The sequence below is a fragment of the Macaca mulatta genome, chromosome 12, assembly GCF_049350105.2.
Source record: "Macaca mulatta isolate MMU2019108-1 chromosome 12, T2T-MMU8v2.0, whole genome shotgun sequence".
Lineage (NCBI taxonomy): Eukaryota > Metazoa > Chordata > Mammalia > Primates > Cercopithecidae > Macaca > Macaca mulatta.
In genome coordinates, this window is record NC_133417.1 from 96,244,253 (window position 1) to 96,271,631 (window position 27,379).

The 27,379-nt window shown below is 38.9% G+C and overlaps 1 protein-coding gene across 1 annotated transcript in view; it reads right to left on the bottom strand.

Moving 5' to 3' along the window:
• Positions 1–292: 292 nt before the first annotated feature.
• The window catches only part of LOC106992673 (uncharacterized), a 71,238-nt gene continuing 44,151 nt past the window's right edge, over positions 293–27,379 (bottom strand). The window contains exons 6-7 of the mRNA XM_077956525.1: positions 17,722–17,768; positions 293–1,583 (exon numbers count right to left, since the gene is read on the bottom strand). The gene's annotated coding sequence lies outside the window, so the exon portion shown is untranslated. The remainder of the gene's footprint in view (positions 1,584–17,721; positions 17,769–27,379) is intronic.

Below are 27,379 nucleotides of genomic sequence, written 5' to 3' on the forward strand. Positions count from 1 at the left end.
TTCTGCTTAGACCACATAGTATTTACTTTGCTTTCTGAATCATGCCGTATGGTGATACCTGCAGAGTTTCTTTGCCCCCCATAAATATGTCCACCAGTCAAATGAGTAATTATTTCTCAAGAGATAATTTTCAGTCCATAACAATTAGCATGCTAGGGGCTTTAATACATAATCTCATTTCATTTAATCTTTACAGCATCCCTCAGAAGCTGGTATTATTATTATCCCTACTTTTACAGATGAGGAAACTGAAGCTCAGAAAATGTGGAGATAAATGAAGATCACCCAAATGGTAACAAGCAAAGACTGTTTATTGAGAACTTGCTACAGTGAGGAAGTTGGCCACCATCACTTGCACTGGGCAGAGATTCTAGCAGGCAGAGGAGTGGGAAAGTTTTATAGCAGAAGAAAGGGAAGGCTTCAGGTGCACCCCAACTGGAGGCTGTTGGCATGGGGAAGCTGCAGGTGAGATAACTAGAAGTGGGGCATCCTATGTGATTGTTCAGATGTACGTAGTCGGCTTTCTCTAGTTGGTCCTAAGTTGGAAGCCAAGGTGGGTGAGGGGCAAAAATGCAGAAGTTGTCAGTTATTAATCAAGCCCTGGCCATTTTGGGCCAATGGGAGTTATTGTTTATTTCAAGGACTGCCTGCTAGACATAGTAGTCTGACTTCCTGAACTGGTTACTGTAGATAGTAGACTGACTTTCTGGACTGGTTTCCTTGGGTTGTGGGTCAGAATTTTATTTTCTATGTATGGTCTGGCCATTGTCCATTTGTATATCTAGTCTCTCAAGATTTGAAACAACTTGCTCATGAACAGATTTCAGAATTAAGATTGAAACTCATGATGCAACGGAGAGTATGAATTTTACCATCTCAATACATTGTCTTTGTGGAAGGATCCCCAGGAAAAGTGTAGCAGAAATAATCAAGTTGGCAGATGTGATTGTGCTTCAGCTGAATACGTGCTGTATAGTAGACACTGTCGGTTGTTTTCTCATCAAACTTCATCCTCCTTGCTAACCAAAGGCTGACTTTATTCAGTTATTAAATTCCTTAGTTAGCCGTAGGATTGACTCAGGAGAAATTTACCCCGTCTCCAACTCTAGGAATCTTGTTTTTTTCTAAGACAAGCAACATGTGACATTGCCCTGGTTACCTTCCCCTCCACCCTCCAGGCATGAACATGTGACCTAATTTGGCTCAGAAAGAATGGAAGAGGATAGGAGCATTTCTCTTTCTGGCTGGGTAGCAACAAAGAAGAACATATGTGCCCCTTGCTTCAGTTTGCTATTATTGACCATAGGGCAACCAGCCTTAGGTGAAGTCAATGCTGTGGACAACAAAATCAAAAGGCAAAAAAGAACCTGGGTTCCTTATGACATCAATAAATCACTGATTCAACCAATTTTGTAGCTGTCCTTCCTCTGGGCTTCTGTTCCATGAAATAATACATTTTCTCATTGTTTAAGCCAGTTTGAATTGGGTTTTCTGACACTTAGAGCCAAAAGCACCATAGACAACACAGCAGCCTAGCCATGAGTCTTTGCCTTCATACTGTGTCCCAAGTCCAGTAGTAATACCTGTGAACATTCAATAGAGAAAGGTGGTTAAGAGACATTGCACTAGACTCAGAATGCCTGCATTTGAACCCCACTCTACCTCTTTTAATTGCTAACTTTGGGCCAGCTACTTAGTTTCTCTGTGCTTCACCCCTTTATCAGTAAACTGGGGAAAATGATAATACCTAACTCATAGGGTTAGGATTATAGTAAGGGCTAAAATATGTCATGTGCTCAGAAGAGTGCTTGGAACATTATAACAGCATTAAAGTGTTGGTATTATTATTAAACACTTAGCAATTTTTTTTAGCTTTCTTCCAGAATTTTTTTAAAAAATTATTTACATCATTCGAAACTTCATTTTCATTACCGAATCATTACATGATGATTCAAAAATCATTTTTATTACTGAAGCTAGTTAAGTACAGTTTTTTCCACCTCTGCTTCAAATGCATAGCTGGGCTTCAGCATCACAGAAGCAATCATAATAAAAGAATCACTCTTTGCCTCCTTTCTCTGCGCCCCTCGTGTTCTGACAATTGACATTTCCACCCTGTGTGGAACAGACCCATGTTTGCTTTCACTCAGCCTCTTCTAATGTCTTTTAACCATCTTTGCTTTTTTTTTTTTTTTTTTTTTTTTTGAGAGGGAGTCTCACTCTGTCGCCCAGGCTGGAGTGCAGTGGAGAGATCTCGGCTCACTGCAAGCTCCACCTCCCAGGTTCAAGTCATTCTCCTGCCTCAGCCTCCCAAATAGCTGGGACGACAGGCACCCACCACCATGCCCGACTAATTTTTTGTATTTTTAGTAGAGGTGGGGTTTCACCATGTTAGCCAGGATGGTCTTGATCTCCTGACCTCATGATCCACCCGCCTCGGCCTCCCAAAGTGCTGGGATTACAGGCGTGAACCATCTTAATAACTGTCATGTCAATATCTTTTCTTTTAAAATTGTTGAAAAGCTACTGCTATAGTAGCAGTGGCAATGCATTCTGAGGGAGCTGCCACATAGCCCATTCCTGATCGCACCTGTGCTCTGCACTCCTCATCTATGATGATATCGAACCAAGAAAAGGAAAACTTACTACCCAAGTACTTGCTCTGTGTTTAGTACTATCCTAGTTGTTTTTACTAGTTCTTGAAGAATATTTCTATTAATAGCATGCATACAAATTAAGTGATTTTTAAATAGTTTTGTATCAGTCAGAATAACCTAAGTTATATACGAGTAACCAAAAAGCCCCCAATTTTTGTTGGTATAGAGTAACAAAGGTTTGTCTTCCCCTTCAACCTACATATCCCCTTGAATTAAGTGGGCATGGGAGGATCAGGGTCTATATGAGGAGTCTGCAAATGTTTTCTTAAAAGGCCACTTAATGAACACTTTAGGGTTTTAGGCTATATGGTCCCTGTTGTAACAACTCAGTTTTGCCATTGTCATTTCAAATTATGCATAGACAAATGGGTATAGCTATGTTCCAATGAAGCTTTATTTACAAAAACAGGTGAACACAGGCTATAGCTAGCTAACTCCCACTGTATATCATCCTCACTCCAGGACCCAGAGTGGTGAAGGCGCCATGATTTGGAATACTGTCGATCATGGTGGCAGAAGGGAAAAGGATCATGGAGAAACTATCACTTGTTTTTAAATGTTTCACCTGGAAGTGACCCCTGTCACTTCCACTCACATTTTATTGACATGGAAAATCATATGACCACACCTAACTTCAGTAGATGGGGGAGGAAGCAGTCCTCATTGAGCCTAGAAGAAGAGAACAAGAAATACCTGTAAGCAGCCATAATGTATATCGCATGTTGCATCATTCTTCTGTTCATCTTTCTGTGGCTTTTTGTTGAGCTTTATGTTCCTAGTTAAGGAAATGAGTTGCAAAGTTGTGGTTTACTCAATGTTCTTGTAGGAGTATTCCTCAGTTTCTGGATAAGCTGGGCTTCTTTACCTCCTTTTTCTGCTTTTCGTGTCCAGGTTGTAGACTTGTTACTACTCTTCAAGCAGAGCACTAAAGAGTTGGAGGGAAAGTGAAGCATAATGCAAATTCATTCACTTCAAGTGTGGTCTCTGGGCCTTGCCCTACCACACAGGAAAGTCCCTTCAGTGGGCTTATTGTCAGACTTGTCTGAAGTTTGCATATTATTGACTATTAGCTAATTCACACAGTCTAATCAGAGTAACTCTTCTTAGGGGGCAATGTCTGGCCTGTGTTGGACAGCTATATATATATATTAGAAGTGTGTGTGTGTGTGTGTGTGTGTAGGGATGAAGATTAGAGAACTTAATTTGGTCAACCTTCTCCATAGCTTCATTTACATCTCATTACAGTTTTCTGCTATTTTCTCTTTACATTTTCTCTCCTTTTCTTCCCAATGAACCCCAATGTTTTCAGAGAATAAAAGTTAGGTTGAAGACAGTAAGAGATAAAGATAACTTTCTGGTTAAATTTCCTTTGCCTATTATGTGCCTAATCATACCCTCCTCCAAATTCCTTTTTTCCTTTCTCTCTCCCTCCCTCCCTCCCTCCTTCCCTCCTTCCCTCCCTTCCTTCCTTCTTCCATTTATCTAACCATCCAATGTCCAAATGAGTGTAATACTGTTTGCCAGGCCCTGTGCTAGGCAAGTCATGGGTATATATAACTGTGACTGACAGAGACACAGTCCTTTGCTTTATGGAGCTAATAACTTTAGTGGGCAAAAATTATGATAATTGATAAGACACCTGAAGAATACTAGAAATTGGAGGATTGCAAGGGAGTAGGTGGTGATGGCATCTACCTTATGGAAGATCTTAAAGCATTAGAGGGAAGGGTTCCTGTTGTTTTGCATGAATGAAGATAGTATGAAGGGATTTTATTCACAAGTTTTTGTTCTTTAATCTTTTGCTTCCATTGTTTATGCTCCTGCCATCTTTAGTCTTTAGTTTGGAGAATGGCAGAAAACCAGCAAGTTCTCAGTAGATTTCCCACTTGTCATAGGTTTCTCACGTATCTGGGTTTGGCTTAAAGATCAGATTGCCTTTAGGCTGACTTCTGATCCTTGCCAGAAAGAACTGACCCTTTCTCCACTCATCTGTGCAAACCTTTTACTCAGGTGAGACTTTCACACGATTTGAATAAAAGAACTAAAACTCTCCAGTAACTAAAAGGAGTAAGGCATAACTGTTTTGTTGCCTCCAAAGCTCAAGCCTATTATTTGAGATTTTTATGTTCTCTTATTATTTTGGTTTAATTTCATTTTAATTTTTTTTGTGGGAAAAAAGTATGTCTAATTGGAATGCAGACCAAAATAAAATTATTAAAATGGAAAAATATTTTAAGAAAATAATGTTTACATAAAATCAGCACAATGTCCAAACAAACAAAACCATATATGTACAGTGAAAACACAATTCTTTAAAAAACTTTAAAAGTGCTATTTCATATTATAGAATTTCCAGAAAGTGTGCTCCTTTTGTTTGCTCATTAGGGGAATTTTTTTAAAAAAACTAAGATATTTTGACTTAAACTATTTCTATGAACTCTCTTAAACCAAATATAACTTGCTGTTTTCTTGATGACTCCGAGCCATGATCATTAATTCAGGTGATTCTGATTTTCTGTTACGTATTGATGCCTTCAGTGCCTATGAGAGACTTGTAGGACAATTTGCCTTAATAGGAATAACAGAATGCTACCCTTTAAAAGTATTTCCATGAAAACTCATTTATAGGTTTGGCTGTTTGGGGGTTTTGTTTTTTTTTTAATGTCTCTTTCATTATTAAGGATGTCAGACATCCTTCCTCCCACATATTATCTGTTTCTAGTAACCAGAAAGCTAACAATTTACTAGTTTTTATTTACGTTGAGCACATTTATTAGGATAAATTTATATGCACAGGTAAACATTTAGAATAAACTAACAGTGACTAAAACAAGAAAGAAACTTATTTACGCGCTGTGCAAATTCCAGAGATATGCAGCACAAGACCAGTATGGCACATCTTGAATTTCATAGGCATTCAGGCTCCTTTAGCTCTCTGTGGCAATATCCATAGGGTGTAACTCATGTGGTCAAGATGGTTCCTAGAGACAACAGACCAGAATTCCGGGCAGCAGATTGGAAGGCAGGAAGGCAGGAATGCAGAGGGCTGGGTCCCACCTTGGTGGGGTACAACCTAGACTTCCTTTACAACAACATTTCTGTTTGTATCCCATTGCTCAAAAGTTTGTCACACTTATAGTTTTAAGAACACTGAGTAATGTAGTTTCTATCTGAGTACATGAGTTCCTTGAATAAAATTGAGTTTCTGATACCAAGTAAAAATAGAAGAAGGGCTGTTCGGGTCAACCACTAGCAGCCTCTGCCATATTCCAATATCAAATATCCAAACCTATTAGAAAATTATGTATGGATCTTGAGTAATGTGGATTTCTTCTAGGAAGTAAAATGAATGGCATTTAGTACATGGACTTACATATTTTAATCATGACAAGACCTTCAATTTTTTTTTTTTCCAGATTCTCTCGGTTCTGAATACATTTGCTACATAAATGGCATTTGAATAACTGAGGTACTACTGTGACTGAAATGAATACTTTTATATAAAATCCTGTAGCAGAATTCAAGCAATTCTACTTTGCCATATTGTGTAGATGAATTCCAAAGTTTCCTCTCAAAATATGTGCTCCAGTATGTGCAAGAATTACATATGGCCTGAACAATTTGGATTGGATCCTTATATTCAGTTACATCCACTTCCTTTATCACTGTTTCTCAGCTTACACAATTTATGCCAGGACTTACTAGAAATAATTTTTTCACATTACATTACATAACTCCTAGAGTATAAACAAAACCTTCTATTTGGAGTATTCCCTATATCTCTCTAAACTGATTCCTTGCAATGTTTGAAGGCTTAGAGTGAAGAAGGTATTCATGAAAATAAGATGTCAATTTGTGTGTTTCATATATTTGTGTTTGGCAAGGATTGCTATGGACATTATTTCTTTGGTTCCCCAATATTTGGTTTAAAATCAGAAGCAACATTTGCATTAGTTAAACGTATCTGATTTAGAGCTGGGTCTTGTGCCCCCATCTTCTTGAGTGAATTAGTTCTCTGGGTAACTCGCATGGTGGCACTCATAGTCCTTTGATGCATTGCACAGGCTGGATTTGAACTGCCCTGATCTAGCTGTGCCCATGAATGTGGCTTTTGTATCTGAAGCAAATGGGAAAATTGGAAATAATGTTGAACTCACTGCATAGTTATGCACTAATATAGCTGCATGGGTTGTGTACAACTACCTTACCAGGTGTCAGATATTTTGAGTATCTTCCTGCTAAGGATTGGGTAGATCATTCTAGTTAAATGTCAGAGGCTTCTGATGTAGGATTTCCAGCCTTCTGAGAAGAAATTGGCTCCCTGGCCCTCCCACTCCACAACCACCTCCTGCATCTCAAGCTGTCCACCATAGTAAGTGTCTGCCAATCCCAGCCAAGTGCGAGGAGACAGGTGCCTGAGCTGGGGCAGATGATGCAAAGTTCTTTGTCTTCTACATTTGACATAATAATCTGTGTTCACTTTGTTTTGCTCTGTTGTCTTAGCCATTCCTTGCCTCAATGAATTCACGTGATGTTTTAGCACTGAGAATAGATGCTTTCTTAATGTAGCATTAAAAGTAAAAGGGGATGGACACCCTAAATACCCTGACTTGATCACTACAAATTATATACATGTAAAAAAAAAGTTATGCACTCCATAAATTTGCACAAATATTTTAAACAAGTAAAAGTTGAAGTAACAAGAATAGCACAGGGGCTCCCCTGCTGCACCCTCTACAGTCATGCACCATCACTATGCACTCACTCATGACTGCAGAAGAGCCTGCTCAGCACTAGGGCATGATGAGAGTGGCTGAGACCCAGTCCCTGCTTCAGGTGTTATAAGCTAGTGGTGGAGGTGGGGAGAAGCCATGGTGAGTACGATGAGGGACTTATCTTGACCTGATCCAGCTCTGGCTGTGGAGGAGCTTGGGTTGACATGGGGCAAGAAGGGAAAGGATGGGTATATTAGTTTGCTTGGGATGGCATAGCAAAATGCCACAGACTGGGTGGCCTAAACAACAGAAATTCATTTACTTGCAGTTCTGGAGGCTAGAAGTCCTAGATCAAGGTTTTGACTGATTCAGTTCCTGGTGAGAGCTCTCTTCCTGGCATTCAGCTGGCTTCTTTCTTACCATGTCCTCACATGGTGAAGCAAGAGAGACCTGTCTGGTATCTCTTTTTACAAGGACACTCAACCTGTTGGGTTAGGGACCCATCCTTAAGACCTCATTTAACCTTAATTACTTCTTTAGAGGCTCCATCTCAAAATACAGCCACACTGGTGATTAGGGCATCAACATATACATTTGGGGAGGGACACAAAAATTTAGTCCATAATAACAGGTTTGAGATGAAACGCCCCGATGGATCAATCCACCTCCGAAATTTCATTCTTGTGGTCTGAAAGATTTACATAAAAACCAATGGTTTATTCACTTCAATTATTCAGACTGGCATGGCTCCCCCACCTCCTAGCTTAGAACCTCAGCCTCAGACCTACTTCCACACGAGGAGATGGAGGATGTTCATGCCCGTTCTTGAAGGAGTGACTGCCTGAGGGGGGAGCTGAGATAAAGATGCCCTGATTGAACTCCAGACTGCACTCAAGAATGACCCCATGTCCAGAGCTGAAACCAGACAGACCTCGGGACTCAGATAAGAATATTTAAAATAGGAAGTTATCCAAAAAAAATGTCTTATGTGGTTGCTTTAGGGTGGTACAGGGGACATTTAAAAAAAAAAAATAGAAGGCTGTGTAAAGGTAAAGATGTAAGGAATAAAGGAATCTGGCTGAAGAGCAAGATCCAGCTGAAGAGCAAGACCTACACCCTCCACAAAGGCCTCCTGTCTGTCCCTCCCCTAGCCCTCAAAGGTGCGATCAGGGTTCACCCAACAAGATTTTTCATGTCTCTTTGTGCACGTGAACAGACACTGTGGGAACTTCTTGTTCTCCCCCATTCCTCTTGATATGGTTCAGCTGTGTCCCCATCCAAATCTCATCTTGAATTGTAGCGCCCATAATTCCCACGTGTTGTGGGAGGAACCCAGTGGAAGATAATTGAATCATGAGGGTGATTTCCCCCGTACTGTTCTTGTGGTAGTAAATAAGTCTCACAAGATCTGATGATTTTATAAAGGGCTTCCCCTTTCACTTGGCTCTCATTCTCTCTTGTATGCTGCCATGTAAGCCTTCCGCTATGATTGTGAGGCCTCCCCAACCACATGGAACTGTCGGTCCATTAAACCTCTTTTTCTTTATAAATTACCCAGTCTCAGGCATGTGTTTATCAGCAGCATGAAAACCAACTAATACACCTCCCCAGTGGGTCATCCAGAGCCAGCATGTCGAAATGGGGGAAGCAGGTATGGTGGACTGAACCAACAGTGGACTGAACTTTGACCTCTGGACATGTGTTATAATGCTTTCTAGGTCCTGGCTCCTAGAGAGAGGTTAAGATTTCTATAACTCCAGAAGAAATATAGCCTTCTCCCAGGTAAGCCATGTAGCACAGCTCCGGAGGGTGCAATTCCCACTGAAGTCTATGTGAATGATGTCCCTGGTGTTGTGCAGTGTGCAGGCTGCATGACCATTCACAGTGACCCTGCCTCTTCCAGTGATTCCTAGTCCCAGAGGAATCAATCACTGTACTCACCATCTCTGGCAATAGCAGGAATGGAAACAGGGCTAATAATGACAAGGCCAAGATTTATTCAGGCGCTTACGCAAAGATATATTATTTTGCATACCATTTTATTGTTCTAGTACACATCATATTGGAAGTGACTTTCATGGATCTCCACTTTTCAGATTCCTTCCAGCTTTGCCAGGGGCAATTTGCCCAAGAAGCACAATTATTGATTCCAATTAAATGCTAATTTCACTCCCTTGAATCTAAATCTAAATCCCCTCTAGGAAAAAGAGGTTAATAATTCTTCTATTAACAAGGATGACTTGATCTAGTCTACAGTGGGCTCAAAATGTGCAAAATTATTTAAATCAGGGCTGGAATCTAAAAAATATCCCTGATGCCTTCAAAGCAACAAGATTGTCCTTAATTATTTAAAATTTAGCAGTGGGGCATGCTATTATTGAGTCTCTAAACCAGTGGTTCTTAAAGTGTGGTTCCTAAAAGCAACAAGATTTGTCCTTAATCATTTAAAATTTAGCAGTGGTGCATACTATTATTGAGTCTCTAAACCAACGGTTCTTAAAGTGCAGGTTCCTAAAATTGTATCATCAGCATCACCTGGGAACTTTGTTAGAAATGCAGAGTCTCAGGTCCTACCTAAGACCTGCTGAATCAGAAACTCTGGGAGTGGGCCCAGCAACCTGTGCTTTAACAAGACCTCCAGATGATTCTGATGTGCACGACAAGTTTGAGAAGCAGTGCTCTGGATCTAAGACAGTGATGCTAGTCTTGGCTGTATGTTAAGATCGCTTGGAAAGTTCTTAATATGATGCCCAGGCCATACCTCAGGCAAATCAGAATCTCTGGGGGTGGAGATTCTAGAATCTCCAGAATGTAATTTCTCCAGGTGATTGCAATGTACGTCCAAGGTTAACAACCACTGCTTTACGAGCAATAATTCTAAAAGTTAAGTGTGTGTGAAAAAGACTTGAGATACTTGTTAAGGGTCAGATGTGCTCCTGGGGATTCTGATTCAGTAGATCAATGGTGAGGCTCAGGAATCATATTTTTAGCCAATAGTCTAGGTAATGTTGCAGCACAAGACCCATGGGCCACTCCACAAGGAACACAGTATACTTAGAGCCAGACCACTTAAATAGTCTTGAGGAAGGACTGTGCTTACTGGTGGGAAGTAAGGAACTGTAGCTCTGAGGACTTACGGTTGTATGTCAAAAGACTTCGACAGATGACTGCATGAACAAGGTAGAAAATGGAACTGCAGGTGCAGAAAGGTAATGAGGCTATTTAATTGTGATATACTCAGCAACCAGTACCTTTGTGTGTCTTGGGAGCTCATGAGCTCTCTTTGTGAGAGAGACTGACCCAAATTACCCCTTCCATTGTATGGTTCTGTTCTGGACACCTTGGCTGGCACACCCTAACAAAGTGAATCCACACAGAGTAGTCACATGAAAACACACAGATGGGTCGGGCATGGCGGCTTATGCCTGTAATCCCAACAGTTTGGGAGGCCAAGGTGGGTGGATCACCTGAGGTCACGAGTTCGAGACCAACCTGGCCAACATGGTGAAACCCCGTCTCTACTAAATGATACATAAATTAGTCAGGTGTAGTGGTGGGCACCTGTGATTCCAGCTACTTGGGAGGCGGAGGCAGGAGAATCGCTTGAACCTGGGAGGCAGAGGCTGCAGTGAACCAAGATCATGCCACCGCACTCCAGCCTGGGTGACAGAGTGAGACTCCGTCTTGAAAATAAAAAATAATAATAAACAATAAATAAATAACAACACAGACTTTGGAGTCAAGCAATTTGAATTTGGATTTAGACTTGAATCTGAATGTCAGCACTTGCGGTCCATGTGGCCTTGGAAAGTTACTCCTCTCTTTGACTCTGTTCTGATCTGTCAAATGAGACTATTGATACCTACCTTACAGAGTCATTATGAAGATTAACATGAAAAGCACTCAGCACCCGGTTGGCTCACAACAAAGGTTGATTGTTATTTTGAAGTGTTAAATGTCCCATCACCATTTACCAACCAGAGTCTGTGTTCTAATTTACTGTACTCGATGTTGTCCAGTAGTTGTGACATCCTGGAAAACTCCTCCAGCTCCTCTGCATTGACTCATGGAATTCACAACAGGAACAGACATGAAAACTCACCACAATCTTTTAAACTAAGTAAAAACAACTAAGACTGGATAATGTAGCAATGTTTTTGTCTACATAAGCACTGCACTCGATTAAGTCCTCTGAACTATTCTCCTAGCATCAGCTGAGCAAACTATACCCATAGCAATTTGGCTGGTAAAAAGTTAACTTGGGAGAAGAATCTTAAGTACTTTCCCAGCTGTGTTCTAATTGCATGTTCAGAAAGAGTGTACATACATTTTTTAGTGTGGTAACATCAAGGATAGATGCTGCTAAAGAGAATTTTAAGTGATTCATGCCCTGTTTTCTTATTCAGGAAAGCTTTTTCTAACTTTCTTCTGATAAGCCTACAGAAATAAAAGAGAATGTGGTAGAGGAAGGCATTAAGAATTAAAATTGGGAAAGAATTCAAGGAGTTATCCAGTTTATTTTTTGAGTTTCAGATAGAAGAGTCTAGCCTGACCCTCATAAGGGTCAGATGAGGCAGATGGAGGCGCCTCATCTCTCAACCTAAATTCTTAGTGAAGTCCCTTATGGCTCAGCTGCAAGCCTCCTGCCACAGGACACACACTTTTCCTCTAGCGGGTTTGGGGGTGGAGAGCAGCTGGTATCACTCTCTTCATAATTACCCCATATACTTAAAGAAGACAATTGAGTCATCCTTTATCCTCTTTTTTTCCAGGAAAAAATCCAGTTCCTTAAAACTTACCTCATAGGTTCTGTTTTCCAGCCCTTTAATCATTGTGTCTTTTGTGTGCCCTGGCCAAGTCCCCTGCTTCCTCTTAGACCTGGACCTGGTCCCTGAACAAGGACCTGATTGTGCTGACAGGAATAGGAAAGCCCCCCTGTTTCCACACTCACTTGTAAGTCAAGAAAGTAGGGAACAGTCATCCCTGGCATTATTCCAGGTGTGGGAAACTCTACTGTCAATGGGGACAGGCAGGAGCATACACAGCATGGGTGAGCATCATGTCAGAAGAAAGAATGTTCACAGCCTGGCCAAACAGGCCGGCCCTGCTAGGCTACAGTGGTCTGCTGCCCTGAGGCACATTGTTGCCAGGTCTTCTGATTTTTCTAGAAAAGTTCAAAATCTGGACTTTAAAAGTATCTGCCTATTTTTTTTTTCCCAATGTCGTCTACCATCTCAAAATAAACAATCTGTGGGCAAATAAAACATGTCTGGAGGCTGAATGGGGTCCCTGGGCCTCTTAAGAAATTATGTTCTAGTTAATGTAGTATAAACAAAGGCCAGTCAGGTGTGGGTGGGAGCCTGGGGACAGATTAGGAACACAGATAGAAGGGCAACTGATGTTTAGCAAGAAACAACCATAATAATGAACAACTGTAAACACTCATTTAAATGAGGAAAAAAGAATTATTAATAAAGTATTGAAATAATTACCATTTTAATTCAGTGCCTGGAGTATAGTAAATGTTCAATAAATGTTTGCTAACAAATACCTTGCTTTTTAATATTGTTTTACCATTATGAAACACATTATAATTTCTCTGCTTCCTTAGAACAACCCTGAGAGGTAAGAATATTTTTCTTCCCATTTTCATGTCATGCCCCTAGGAGCAGCAGAATTAGAGCTTCAATCCGCACGCTTGATTCACTATTTCTCCCTCCTGGATCTTGTCTTCCCAAAACTTTGCAGGTGGGTATCCGTGGACACCTGGGTATGTAATATGATCTGAGAGTCCACCCTCCCCTCTTTCCTACAAAGAACCACTTCTCACACGTGGTTAAAAAACAAAAACAAAACTGAAAGCAAATAAAGGGATTATGAACCTTAGGAATTCCCCTCTACTCACATCCAGCCACCAAGCTCTGCAGGAACTCTCTAAAGACAATCCCCTTTTACTTTTCTTTATTATTTGTACAGACAGGGTCTTGCTCTGTCACCCAGGCTACAGTGCAGTAGCACGATCATAGCACATTGTAACCTCAAACTCAGGGGCTCAAGGATCTTCCCACCTCGGCCTGCCGAGTAGCTGAGACTACAGGTGCTCACCACCATGCCTGGCTAATGTTTTAATTTTTTGTAGAGACGAGGTCTCACTATGTTGCCCAGGCTGGTCTCAAACTCCTGGGCTAAAGTGATTCCCACAACCTTGTCCTCCTAAAGTTCTGGAATTACAGGCATGAGCCACCACACTCAGTAAAGGCGACTCTTATAATCAGCCTATGAAAATGGATAGGTATTTTATGGGGTGTATGTATGTGTTTGTGTGTGTGTTTTGGAACATAAACAGTAAGATTTTATAATTTCTTTTATTCTTTGCTTTTTTTTTTTGTTTGAGACAGAGTTTTGCTCTCGTCACCCAGGCTGGAGTGCAATGGTGTGATCTCAGCTCACTGCAGCATCCGCCTCCCAGGTTCAAGCAATTCTACTGCCTCAGTAGCTGGGATTACAGGTGCCCACCATCATGCCCAGCTAATTTTTGTATTTTTTAGTAGAGACAGGGTTTCACCATGTTGGCCAGGCTGGTCTCAAACTCCTGACCTCAGATGATCCGCCTGCTTCAGCCTCCCAAAGTACCGGGATAACAGGCGTGAGCCACCGTACCCGGTCTCTTTGCTTGTTTTTAAGACTGTAATTGGAATAACCTTCCACATCAATACATATGGAACTGCCTTCTTTTTAACCAAATCCTTGATGGATTTAGGTTTTAGTCTTTTATTAATAATGCTTCAGTGAATAACTGTCACTGTGCATCATTTCACACATGTGGAAGTAAATCTATGGAATAAATACAGTTAGAATTATTAGATTCAAGGATGTACATGTTTTTAGTTTTTAAAGCTTGCCAGATTGCCCTTCATAAAGCCCACATTATACCCTCACAATCAATGTATAGAGTGCTATCATCCTATTTCATGAAAACTTTACTTTTCGGTTTATTCATCCACCTCCATGCTCACACACTCAACAGCCCCAAACTGTTCAGCTTCTGAAATGCAAAATTCAAACATACACCTCGTCCATAACTTTTATCCAACTACTCCCATTACACCCTCACGCCTTCCCCTAGTAGTTGGTTGCTGCATTCCCTTTCTCTTCCCATCACACCTAGCTCTGTGATCTGTCACTTCATCCTGGATCAGGCCAACCATTGCCACCTCCGAGCCAACATGCTAGCTACCAAGTGCTCCTAGAGAGAAATCACGCCACCTGGGCTGCTCCAAATTCATATGCCCCAACCTCACCTGGACCCTCCGCAGTGCTCCTAGGGATCAATGCTCCCTTCCCGGAGGAGTTTTCAAAGCTTTCCATTCTCCTCGGAACTCCCTCCCCACCAACGGACGGCCACCCTTTCACCTTCCTCAGGGAAATGAGAGTTCCATTTTTCTTCCCTCTCTCCTCTACTCTTCCTCTCTCCTTTCTCCTTTCCCTTGTCATTTAAGCCTCTTCTAACCTCTCTCATCTAAAAAGCCTCTCTGTTGACTCTGCTCTACCTCTTCCTGTCACTCTCTCGTCTCTCCCCCTGTTCACGGCCTCACTTCCTGTGAGAGAATCTACGCCGCGATTATTCCACCCCATCTCACATTTAGTCTCCAAACCTCTAAAATCTGACTTCAACCATCACAATTAAAATTGTTCTCGTATGCACCCAGTAAGCTGACAGTAATTACTGTCAACCTCTTGCCACTTGACCTCGCTGCAGCATTGGACACTTTTCCATCCTCCTTCATGAAACGGCCCTTTTGTTCTTTTAGCTTCTGGCACCTCATCTCTTGCCACTCACCACCTCCTGTCTGTGCTGCAGCCTTATTCAGCTCTTGGCACTTCCTCATGTGGTGGATGGGGTGTTGACTCCTCAACTCTCCGAGTGATTAGTCTAAACCAAACATAGTGATTTCACTCCCCTAGGTAGCACTTCGATCCGGAAGAAGTATGTGACCCAAGCCTGGCCAATAAGACATGAGAAGTTGTCTGCTTGGGATCAAAAGAGATTTTTTAAAAAATTATTCCTAAAGGGTCATGTGGGAAAGACAATATATCTTCTTATGCTGAGGTTGGAGCAGAACACAGGGAGGAGGCAAGAGCCCGGAGAACACACAGCAGAGGAGCTCAGCCATGTGGACTCTGCCTGAGGCCACACTGCAGAGGACCTCTTGTTATGTAAGATACTAAACTGGCTCATGGCTTAACCAGCTAGAGTGAGGCTTTATTTGCTTGAAGGCATTTGAACTTATACACCATATTCACCTCTCTATTTTTATGTGTTGTTTCTTCTGCCTGGAACCTTTTTATGATCTTTTATCTCCTCTTTCCTACTCATCTGTGAAGCCTCAACTCAGGCATACTTCTACTAGGGGGGCCTTCTATGGTCCGTCAAGAGAAGGCATCTTTCCTTTGTGCTCCTATAGTACTGTGTGAGAATGGAAGTATAATAACTTACTTGGGCCAGTGTGGTGGCTCATGTGGGTAATCCCAGCACTTTGAGAGGCCAGGGTGGGGGAGAACTACTTGAGACCTGGAGTTCGAGACTAGCCTGGGCAACAAAGCGAGACGCCCCCCCCCAACCCCACGCATTTCTATACGAAGTAAAAAGAAAAACAAAATAGCCTAGCACAGTGGTGTGCACCTATAGTTCCAGCCACTATAAGTGCTGGAGGCTGGGGTGGGAGGATTCTTTGAGCCAAAAGTTGGAGGCTGCAGTGAGCTATGATTGTGCCACTGCACTCCAGCCTGGGTGACAGAGCAAGATCCTGTCTCAAGGAAAAAAAAATTACTTGAATATAACTCCCACTAGACTAATTCTTTGAGGAGGAAGATGACTTTTAGCACCCAGCACAGTGCCTGGCACATAATAATTGCTCTTTAAATATCTGCTAAAAGAATAAATATTACTTTGATTGATCTAACCATCACTTTTTATGGTAATAACAATATTGGCAAAGACTCACGGAAATGAGCACCTCCCTCACTCATAGCGGATGGTAGAGTTTTTTTGAATTGCAACTTGACAATATGTTTTAGAGTACAAAAAAAAGTATGCCAGAATGCCACTTCTAAGAATTTATCATTACAAAATAATCAAGATTTATTTATATATATGTGCAGGCCTGTCTTGTTCTTAATGGTGAAGCATCAAAAGCAATCTACAACAGTAGAGTGAACTGGTTAAATGAATTCTAGTATATCTATATATTGCAATACTAAGCAGCCAACATTTGGTGTTTCTGAAAAATATTTAATCATTTGGGAAAATATTTACATTATGTCATTAACTGAAAAAGCATGTAACAAAAGCTATATCCAAGTGTGGTTCCTATTTTTAAAATGTACATGAACAAAGAAGACTAAACTAAGGAACAGTGGCTGACACCTGTAATCTGAGTACTTTGGGAGGCTGAGGTGAGAAGATCACTTGAACCTAGGAGTTCGAGACCAGACTGGGCAACAAAGCAAGACCACATCTCAACAACAAGAACAACATCAAAATCAGCCAGGCATTGTAGTGCATGCCTGTAATCCCAACTACTAGGGAGGCTGAGGTGGGAGGATAGCTTGAGCCTGGGAGGTCAAGGCTTCAGTGAGCCATGATTGTGTCACTGTACTCCAGCCTGGGTAACAGAGCAAGACCCTATCTGTGAAAAAGAAAGAATGAAAGGAAAAGACTAGAAACTGTGCACTAATATTTTAATAGTGGTTATCTGAATGGTAGGATTATAATTTTAATTTCTTCTTCATGCTTTTCTAAATTCTCAACAATAAATATGTATTTTTAAAAGCTGTTAAAATTAATATTAAGAATAGAAAAGAAAGGTGGGAAGAAGGAAGAAAGAACAGAGAGAGGTGAAAAGACAGGAGAGAAAGAATAAGAAGATGCGACTCTGAATCAGGATAATTGAGTTTTAATCCCAGCTTTACCATTAAGAGACCGTCCAGTTCAGGCTAAGTCATTTAGTCTTTATCCCTCAATATCTCACTCAGCAAATGGAAATAATAACACTTACCCTGCCTCATGGAATTTTTTTCAATACAAAAAAGTATATGAAGGGGCTTTGAAAAAATGTATATATTTTGTAATATCAGATGTCATTTTTATTCACACAGATATTGTTTAATCACAGCTACCTTTTCTATAATTTAAGCCCTTAAACACATTTTTTAAATCTAAATAATGAAATCTAATCCATTATTTTCTATGTGGCTTTCCAGGCATTTGAGAGATGTCAAGAGTTTCATTCAGTCAATAAAGGTGTCTGTTTTATTGAAATAAAAAAATAAAAATTTCTTACACTTACCAAAATGTCTGAAATCCCCATCTTCCTCATTCCTTTAAGTTGAAGTACTGAAAGTTGCATGCCAAAATAAAAAGTTATATTAAAAAATGGAGCATTTCTTTCATGCTTTACATTGTGTAATATAAAACATGTGACCAGTGGTTTGTAAAGAGAATAGAGAAGATGCCTTGAAGAGCTAAGTCACAGATCACCACTTTGGGGAAAGGTACTTTCCATTTCAATGAGAGAATCTGAGTAGCCAGAGTTACCTTACAACCTCAGGTACTTGGAGTTACACAACTTAGTAGCATTTAATATTCTCTATGGGTTAGCCTCAAACCGCTCTTATAAGATCGTTATGTAAAACACATACTACCCTTCAGCCAAAGTGGAATACATTAGACTCTTATTGCTTGAAAATATACCATTTCTTTTGTATTTTTGCCAATCAAATAGGCATAAAATGGTATCACATTGCATTCTTGATTGGTATTTCTCTCATCACTAATGATACTGAACATATGTTTGTATGTTTGATTGTATTTGTTTCCTTTTCTGAGAAATGTATTTCTGAGAAATGTATTTTTTGTCAATTGGTAGAATCTATATATTCTTGATACTAATAATGTGTGTATTGCAAGTATCTTTTCTCAATTTGACATTTTTCTCATTTTAATATATCTTTTGATAAAATATATTAATTTTAATACAATTGATCAATGTTTGTAGCAGACACTTTTGAAAAATCTTGCATATCTTTCCCTATCTGAAGGACTAAATCATATTTACTTATATTTTCTAATACAAATTTTAAGGTTTTATTTTTCAAATTTAAGTCCTTAATCCATCTTGAGTTGATTTTTGTATGTGGTAAGAGTAAGAATCTAATATCACTTTTTTGCATATTTTTATTTTCCTACTGACCTGACATACTACTTCTGCTATCATCAAATTTTGATTCATGTGGAGGGACATTTCTAAGCTTTTATTCCACTGGTTAATTTATCTGTCTTTTCACAAATACAAACTTATCTTAGTAACTGTAGCCTTATAATATAATCCTTATATCATTTTTAGGCACCTTCGGGTTTTCTATGCAGACAATCATTGTACATGTGTGTTTTACCATCTTCCTTTGTAATTCTGTAGCCCTCTGATTATCTTTTCTTCCCTTATTACATTGGCTAGGACCTCCATTATGATATTAATTAGAAATGGTAACAATGGACATCTTTACCTTGTTTCCAGTCGTAATGGGAAAGTATTCAGTTTTTCACCATTATGAATGATGTTATCTATAGGTTTTTTTGTAGATGGCCCTCATCAATTTGAGGAAGTTCCCTTCTATTCCTGGTTTGCTAATTATCATGGCCCGATGGTGAACTTTTTCAAATGCCTTTTCTGTATCTATTGGGACAACCATATGGTTTGTTTTTTAATACACTTATATGGTGAATTGCATTTATTGATTTTTGAATGTTACAGTATACTTACATTCCTGGGATAAATTCCACTTTTTCATGATGTATTATCTTTTAAAAATATGATTAAAATATGATTGAATATAGTTTACTAATATTTAAAAATAATTTTACATTTATTTGTCTTTGTATTCTATTTATCCCATCTGTTCTTGGATTCTTTTTTTCTTCTGCCTAAAAAACTTTCTTTAACAGTTCTTGTAGAGAACATCTATCTGCTAGTGATGAATTCTCTCAGGTTTTGTTTGTCTGATTTTCTGGATATAAAATTTTACACTGACAATTTTCTTTTTCTTTCAATACTTTAAAGATGTCAAATCATTTTCTCAGTCTTATGTAGTTTCTGACAATAAGTCAGCTGTCTTCTATCTTTGTGCTTCTGTGTCTTCTTTCCCCACTATGCTTACTTTTAAGATTTTTCTGTCAGTGATTTTCAGAACTTTATAATGGGCCTTTGTGTAGTTTTTTGTTGTTGTTGTTGTTTACTCTGCTTGTGTTTGATGCAATTTTTAAATATGGTTGTTTATACTTTTCACTGTATTTTATATTTTTTAGTCATTGTTTCTTTAAATTTTTTTTGTCTCTCCATGTCTCTCCTCTCCTTCTGGAATTCCAATTGCATATATTTTAGAAAACTTGATATTGTCCCACAGATCATTGGTACTCTGTTATTTTTTTCTTCAATCTTTTTGTTCTCCATGTAGTTCATTTTGGATAGTTCTGTCTTCAAATTAACTAACCTTTTCTTCTGAAGTATCTTGTCTCTTAGAAATCCCATCCAGTAATTTGCACTTCATGTATTACAGTTTTCACTCCTAGAAGTTTAATTTTGATTTCTAAAATATGTTGTATTTATCTTCTTATCATTTTAATGTTCACATTGGGGACTGCATTTGGAGTCTCATACCACCAGGCTCAGTTTGGGCTTTTTCTCCCTGCACTATGGCCTGGAATCTCTCTCTGGAATAATCGCAGAGGTTACCGTCACTATTGTTCAGCATCTAAAAACCATCAAAGTATATATATTTACCTGTTTTTCTAGTGATTTAATGCAGGAGGGCAACCCAGTCCCTGTTACTTCATTATAGCCATGGCCTTCATTTGGGAAATATATTTTTGTTGGGTATAGAACTCTAGGTTGACAATATATATATATTTTTTGCTTTCAGCATATTAAATTATGTTTTGATTTTCAGCATGTTAGAGATGTTATCTTCTGGCTCATAGTTTTGACAAGAAATTAACTATTATTCTGTTTCCAGTGACTTTTATCCCTGGGCATAGGTCAAATTTTCCTGCTGCTTCTCACGTCTAGTATTTTTTATTGGATGCTGGACATTTTTGTTCTACATTCTCGTATGTCTGGATTTTGTTTTCTTTCCAATTTCTGTCTCCTCAACTTTGTGAGATCTTTGTACTCTGCTTGGATTCCCCGTCCTGTGGCATGGTCCAGAGTGTGTCTCCATATAGAAAGCCAGAATGATCATAGGACCACTTTATTTGATTTCTTTTCCTCAGGGATCACTTACATGCACTGGTCATTTTCCAATATCCGAAGGTATTGTTTTCCTACATTATGTTCAGTTTTCTAGTTGCTTACAGTCATAGTGCAAGTTCAGTACCAGTTACTATGTCACTTTTGCCAGAAGAAGAAATTTCATTACATTATTAAAAATAACTATCCAACTAAAAAGCAAATAATAAATAAGGGTTTCCATACACTACCCAAAGAAGAGTTTGTCATGAAGCATGAATTGTGATTAATCCAATCCCACACCCCTGAAGTCCTTTTCAAAGTAAGTTTTTTAAAAAGCAATTTCACATTTGTGTTCTCTAGTATTGCACACAATGCTGAAAGCCCACATCTTTAGCAATATATAATTTTTGCTACAACGCACAATTGTGGAGCTGGTATATGACCTTTATTTTTCTCTGTTGTGGCCTAATTCCCCTAAGTATTATGAAGAGGTATGATATAGAATAAGAATATTTGTTATTTGGGACAGACTCAAAGATTTCTGGACTAACTCTTCTAGCAGGATAAGGGTATACTATGAACTAAGTTTTCAGAATTTACTCCATGCTCATGCTATTCCTTCTCCCTTGCCCATCTCATCTCATTCTATGTCTGTTAAAGTTCCATCCCTTCTTCAATATTCAGATAATATGTCACATCCTTTATCCTTTTCTTGTCAATATATTTAAATCAAGACTTAACTTTTTCTCCTCTGTTTCCAAATCTCTTTGTTTGTACTTCACATGGGATATTTATCACATTCTAATTTGTTTTGTAATTATTTATGTACATGTCAAATTTTCTCCCTAGTAGGTTGTGAGTTTATGAAAGGTAAGGACTAAATCTTAATTTTTAGTCTGTCCCAGCACTTTGTACTGTGCCTGTCAACAGTGCTCAGTAAGTCATTATTGAATAAATGATGGAGGAAAATAAAAGGGCCTACAAGACAATCTTCGCTTAATCCAATGCTTTTTCATAAACCATTGAGTCTAGTAATGCAGGCATCACTGTTCTCTGAATGTATGCTTCAAAGGTCAATACTCCTGATGTGGCTGAAGCTCATGCCAACTTCTCTTACTCTGTGTTGTCGTGGAGAGTGAATGTTCACTGCACTGGTGGTAAGGCTTCATATATTTTTTTCTCCCTTTCTTCTGTTGTATTCCTCTGCTAGTCCCCTACCCCATTTCCAGTATCCCCCAATCACTAAGGGTCTGAAAGTTTCTATAAGTCAAGGTTATAGATGACAGTTTCCAGTAGTTTCTGTATACATACCTACCCATGGAGAGTAGGAGTGTGTGCATTTCAATGATATTTTTTCCGTCCCTCTTTGGTGCAGCTTCTCGCATTGAGCATGCTGGGCTCAGCGGCTTTTTGTTTCTTTAATCTTTCTTCTCTTTAATGTGCTTGTTTACTTGTCTTTGACCACACTCTGATTGCAGAATTAGTTTTCAAATTATTATATTCTTTGGAAGGCTAAGTGAGCTGAGGGTCACAAGTGCAACTCAAGCAGAGGAAGGCTTATTAATGCATTTTAGGGTATTAATTGAAATCAGTTCCTCAGCTCTTTATGGTGAAACACCTTCCCAATACCATGTTCTGTCCTACATATTGGATATGCCAAGTTGAGTAAGCATCGGTTTTAAGGAATATATTGTTTAAATGGAGAGATTGATAAGCAAACAGAAAGTGAACATACAGTGCCAGAGTACAATAACAAAGGGTGGGTAACAAAGAGGATGCCCTGGAAATGCAAAGTGGGAATAACTCTGCCTGAGGGAAGTAAGTATGGTGTGTCAGTATCTTGGAGAAGGTTACGTCTAGGCTGAGTCTTCTAGTATGAGTAGGAGTCCATTCAACAGAGAAGTATAGATAGTTCAGTAAGAAGATACAGAACACGCAAGGACACAGAGGCATGAAAGATTATGACTTGTGTGGTATGTCTGAGAGGACGGCAGTGAGAGGAAATTGTCGGGAAAGTGAACCTGAACCAGACTTTGCACTTTTTATGGTCTAAGAAATACGCATTTGTTCCCACAAGCCAAACCTTCCTAATTTTTAGTCATATACTTTCCACTTTCACATATTTGTATAATATCTGTACCAGTGTTTACTTAAAACTTTAAAAAATCAACTTTAAAAAATCAACTTTAAAAATCAACTTTAACTCACTTTACTTAAAATAGTTTCTCAGGCAATATTGGATTATTTTTAAAAGGATGGATATCACATATATGAATCAGAATAGTAGAACAAATACTTGCAAACTCATTTTCCAGTATAAGAAGTAGAACTTTATTATCCAACTTAAGAATGAAAACATTTCCAATGCCATTGCTTTATTCGTATGATTCTTCCCTGTGTCATCTCCTTGTCTCCCCTAAAAGGTTAGTACAATCCTACACTTTGTATTCATTGTTCCCTTGCTTTTTGAAGAATTGTCTTATTTCATATATATGTGTGTGTGTGTGTGTGTATGTGTATATATGTATATGTGTGTGTGTGTGTGTATATATATATATCTATCTCCACTAACAGCATACTGTTTAGCTTAGTTTGGCTTTGATTTTAGATTTTGATTTGTGGCAGCCTTGTGGAAAAAAGGTGGGTGCAGGAGCAACCCTGGAGGAAGGGACATCTTGCAGATGATTGTCAGAATTAGAAATCCAGAAAAGACTATGTTTTGAAGAACTTGGATTAAGGAGGGGAGACCGATTAAGTAGGGAAAATGAAGAATGGATGTGATCTATTCCAAAGGCAGAATTGCTGAAATCAAGGAATTATTTTAAAGTAACATTTTATTTAGTAAGAGCTTCTTTAGAAACTGCCCTTTATAATGTTTCTTATGGCAGAAATATGAAAGTGTTCGTTTAGTTTATTGACATAAGTATTTTGTATTTTGATCTTTGTTGTGCTGGTGGTTCCCTGTGGTTTCCAGGGAACGGAGAAAAGCAAGCTCATAGGCCTTCATCCTAGAAGGTCTGCACGTTGACTTTTAAAGATTAGTAAGTAAAAGCCATGAAGAGTATTCAAGGTGTGGTTCTTTATAATCCAACTAGGCAGCTGAACCAATATGCATATCTTGGTTTTTTAACTATAAAACAAGTCTTTCTCCCTAGGCCATGTCTTGAATTTGTTTTTTAAGTTCACCACACCCAGCCTTTCCCAATATTTAGTTTTAAACAAAAATCTCACCATATTTCTGTCATTAATCTGTACAATATTGCTATTGTTTTCAGAGTAACTTTGGAAAGCCCCAACACTTTGGGCAATATTTGCAAAATGCAGTTAATTTAATGCTAGCTACATTAAGGGAGATTTTCAATTTTAAAACAAGAGATTGAATTAGCCAGTTTTATTGAGACTAGAGGAATTAACTTGTAATTTATGGTTGGCTCAAAAAGGTCACTCACTGGAAGTGGGTGTCTGGGTACTCCCCAAGTCCTCAAGCTGACCTTGATTGGGCAATTTGAGCACAACAGAATGGTTTGGAAGAAGCATTCTCTAGCCAGGAGGACACTCAAGCTATGCCAATTAGACTCGGAAACTGGTTCAACTTGCTGGGTCAAAAAACAGCTAGACAGCAGGAGTTTAAAAAATACAAAATGATCACTGGTGAAAACGCAGGTGGAATACAATAAATGTCAGGTTAATTTAAGCCATCTTTGTAGAGTCAATACTCTTCTCACTTCCCGAAATTATTAATCGACCAATTTCTTTAGTTCAAACCAGACTGGTTGTTGAACAAACTGTCTCACAGACTAGGGAACCCAGTCACTAGGAGATAAAATGTCTAGGATAAATTAGCATCATTCGGCAGTAGTGGAATTCAAAAAGGCCCCAGTGGTTCTGCATGTCATCACTTGGCTGTGGGCCTCTTAGACTGTTTAATTCCATTAAACTAACATTTATTTAGTGCCTATTATGTAAAAGTTCTGTACTTGGCACCCTGATAATGCCATAATGCTTTCCTAAGGGACTGGGCAATTTGGGGAAATGTCAAACAGTTTATAACAGGGTCCTCTATCTATTTGTCTCCCCCAAAGCTGAACTGATTGGAAAAAGGAGGGAGGGTGTGGGTCACCATGATCAGAGAACTTGATGGTTGTGACTCTGTTGTCCCATTCTACCCCATGGAAATTTTGAAAAACTTGGGGTGGGGAACCTAGTGAAAAAAGGGATTTGGTGGTTTGAAGGTTCTTAAAAAATAAGATCTTAGCATCTATTATTTGATCCTGGATCTATGACCTAATCCTAACAAGACATAATGCATTCGGGATTTAGTGGCCACTTTTATAGGTTGGCACACATTTCTTCTGCATCCCTATTCACCCAGCCATTAATTTTATTTTAATATATACTTGTACTCTGACATTTTCTCCTCTGAATATTTTATTTGTATTTAAAAATTTTTTAACCTCGTGATGATTGATGGGGAGGAGGGGAAGGACAAGACAGGAAGCAGACAGATAAGCTGACAAAAAATGACAAAAAACCATTTTAATGTTTAAATCAGAACAGAAAGCTGTTTATGAGTTGTGATCTATTGTTTGGTACTGAAGAGTAACAGAGGCATAATTAAATCTTTCACCCAATGCTTTATCCAGAGAGATATTTTCAGAAATTCAGGCAGTATTTATCTTATAAAAGCAACCTTGTTTTTTTGTTTTTTTAATGGAACTCATTTATATGACTGCTATGATTTATATGACTGCTCATTTATATGATTGTTTAGCTTAGTTTGGTTTTGAATTTTATCATAACCATGCTGTCTGGACCTAAGGTCCCAAATTGAACCTCTCAATATCCATGGCATTGCAAGCATGAGTATGCATGCAGTGGGGAAAATAATATCATGTATTTGCATAGTGGTTTTTTTTTTTTCCTTTTTAAAGCCCTTTCACATCTACTGGTACATGAAATTGTGTCAGTTACTAAAATTCATTGTTAATTTCATTTTTCTAATGAACATTTGGCTACCATCCTGTAGACCAGGTTATAGATGCTTCACCTATTAACTGAGGGTTTTGTTTGTATATTTGTTGAACTAACTTTTTAACTAAAAATTTTAAGGTCAAAAAGGACAATTGGTGGTCTTTTGGTTGGGTGCCCAGACTGTGAGAAACTTTTCTAGAGTCCTCTCTTAAAATCCAGACACTCCTTTGAAGGATTATGTAACTAAGTAATAGCTTTAGAGGTAATAGTTAACATCTTGGCATGGATTAGTTGGCAGTTGTTGAAAAGGAGAGGAATTTTAGGGTGGTAAAGGAAGTTACTACCCTACCTCTGGAGGAGGGGGAGCATTAACCAGGACTACTAGGAACAAGCTCCACCTCTCCAATTACAACTGTGACCTCATCTCTCACTAACCTTCCCCATAAAACTGCTTAGGCACCTCTGGTGGCAAATAAGATCTGTCTCTAGACTCTCAGTTAGTTGGGGGGATGAACCCTTGTCCCTCACCATTGCTTTCCAGCCCATCTTAGCATACAGTAGAGAATCAGGAAATATATATAGAATAAATGAAAACTTTAATCCATAATTTGATGCCTAGTTGTAATATTTAAGCTTCTGTCTTATGCTATCTTTGTTTACAAAAGGAATAATGCTGGAGCATCCCAGAAATTGAAATGTTTATCTTTGTCTTAACCTCTAGAAAGGAATCCAATTTTTCTGTAGGATAATAAAAATAATAGACAACACTTACTGAATGTTTATTGTGTCCTGGGCACTGTCCCATCATTTATACAGATTAATTGATTTAATTCGCACTACCAGCCCATTTGACAAATAAAGAAAACATGTCAGAGAATTTAAGTCTACTTGCTTATAAATTTCCTCTCTTACTATTAAAAAGGACAAAGGTGCTGAATGGCAATGACAAAAAAAGTTCCTTCTATCTGTTTTTAATTAAACTTCATTGTAGACTCAACAAAAATTAAATGTAAACAGAAAGAGAAAAAAAGAGGAATTCATCCCTCAGAAGCCCATCACAGTGCCTAAGTTTATCAATGCATAACAGTCTATTTAATTCATTCCTACGTGGATGTGGAGCTACATTCATGGTTAAATACGTATTGTGGAGGAGTTAAGATAGCGCAAAACTATGTCCACCAGGTGGCACTCATCTCTCTAGATGAAGGGCATAGGTTGAGGCGGAAACACTTCTGATTGTGTTGTCACACCCTTGGCAAAGAGTCAAGTGCTGACCTTTAGTTTCCTGGGCCTACAGCTTTCTATCCAGGGTGAATTGAACTGTCAGACACCCACAAGTGCACCCTGCCTATTTCTTGCTATAAAGGAGAGGAAGTTCTCAGAGGCATAGCAGTATGGTGTAGTTGATGGATGTAGGGTTCTGTTTCAAATGCAAATTCAAATACAGGTTTCTTCAAATCCTAGGCCTACCAGTCACTAGTTGTATGACTTGGGTAAGTTACTAAACCGTTCTATGCTCCAAGATGCTCATATGTGAAATGGGGACAATCATTATACTTACCTTATTTTCAATTGCCTGTTTTAATAGTCCTCTGCTCACAGAGGGCCCAGATAAATGTTCTATGAAATGGAATTCATTATGTGACCCTTTAGTAGTTGGGAATTAAAATGCAATTAAAATTTTACTTGGCTTAGAATATACCATCAAAGAGATGAACTTGAGTTTCAGGCTTTTTTGTTTTTATTGTTT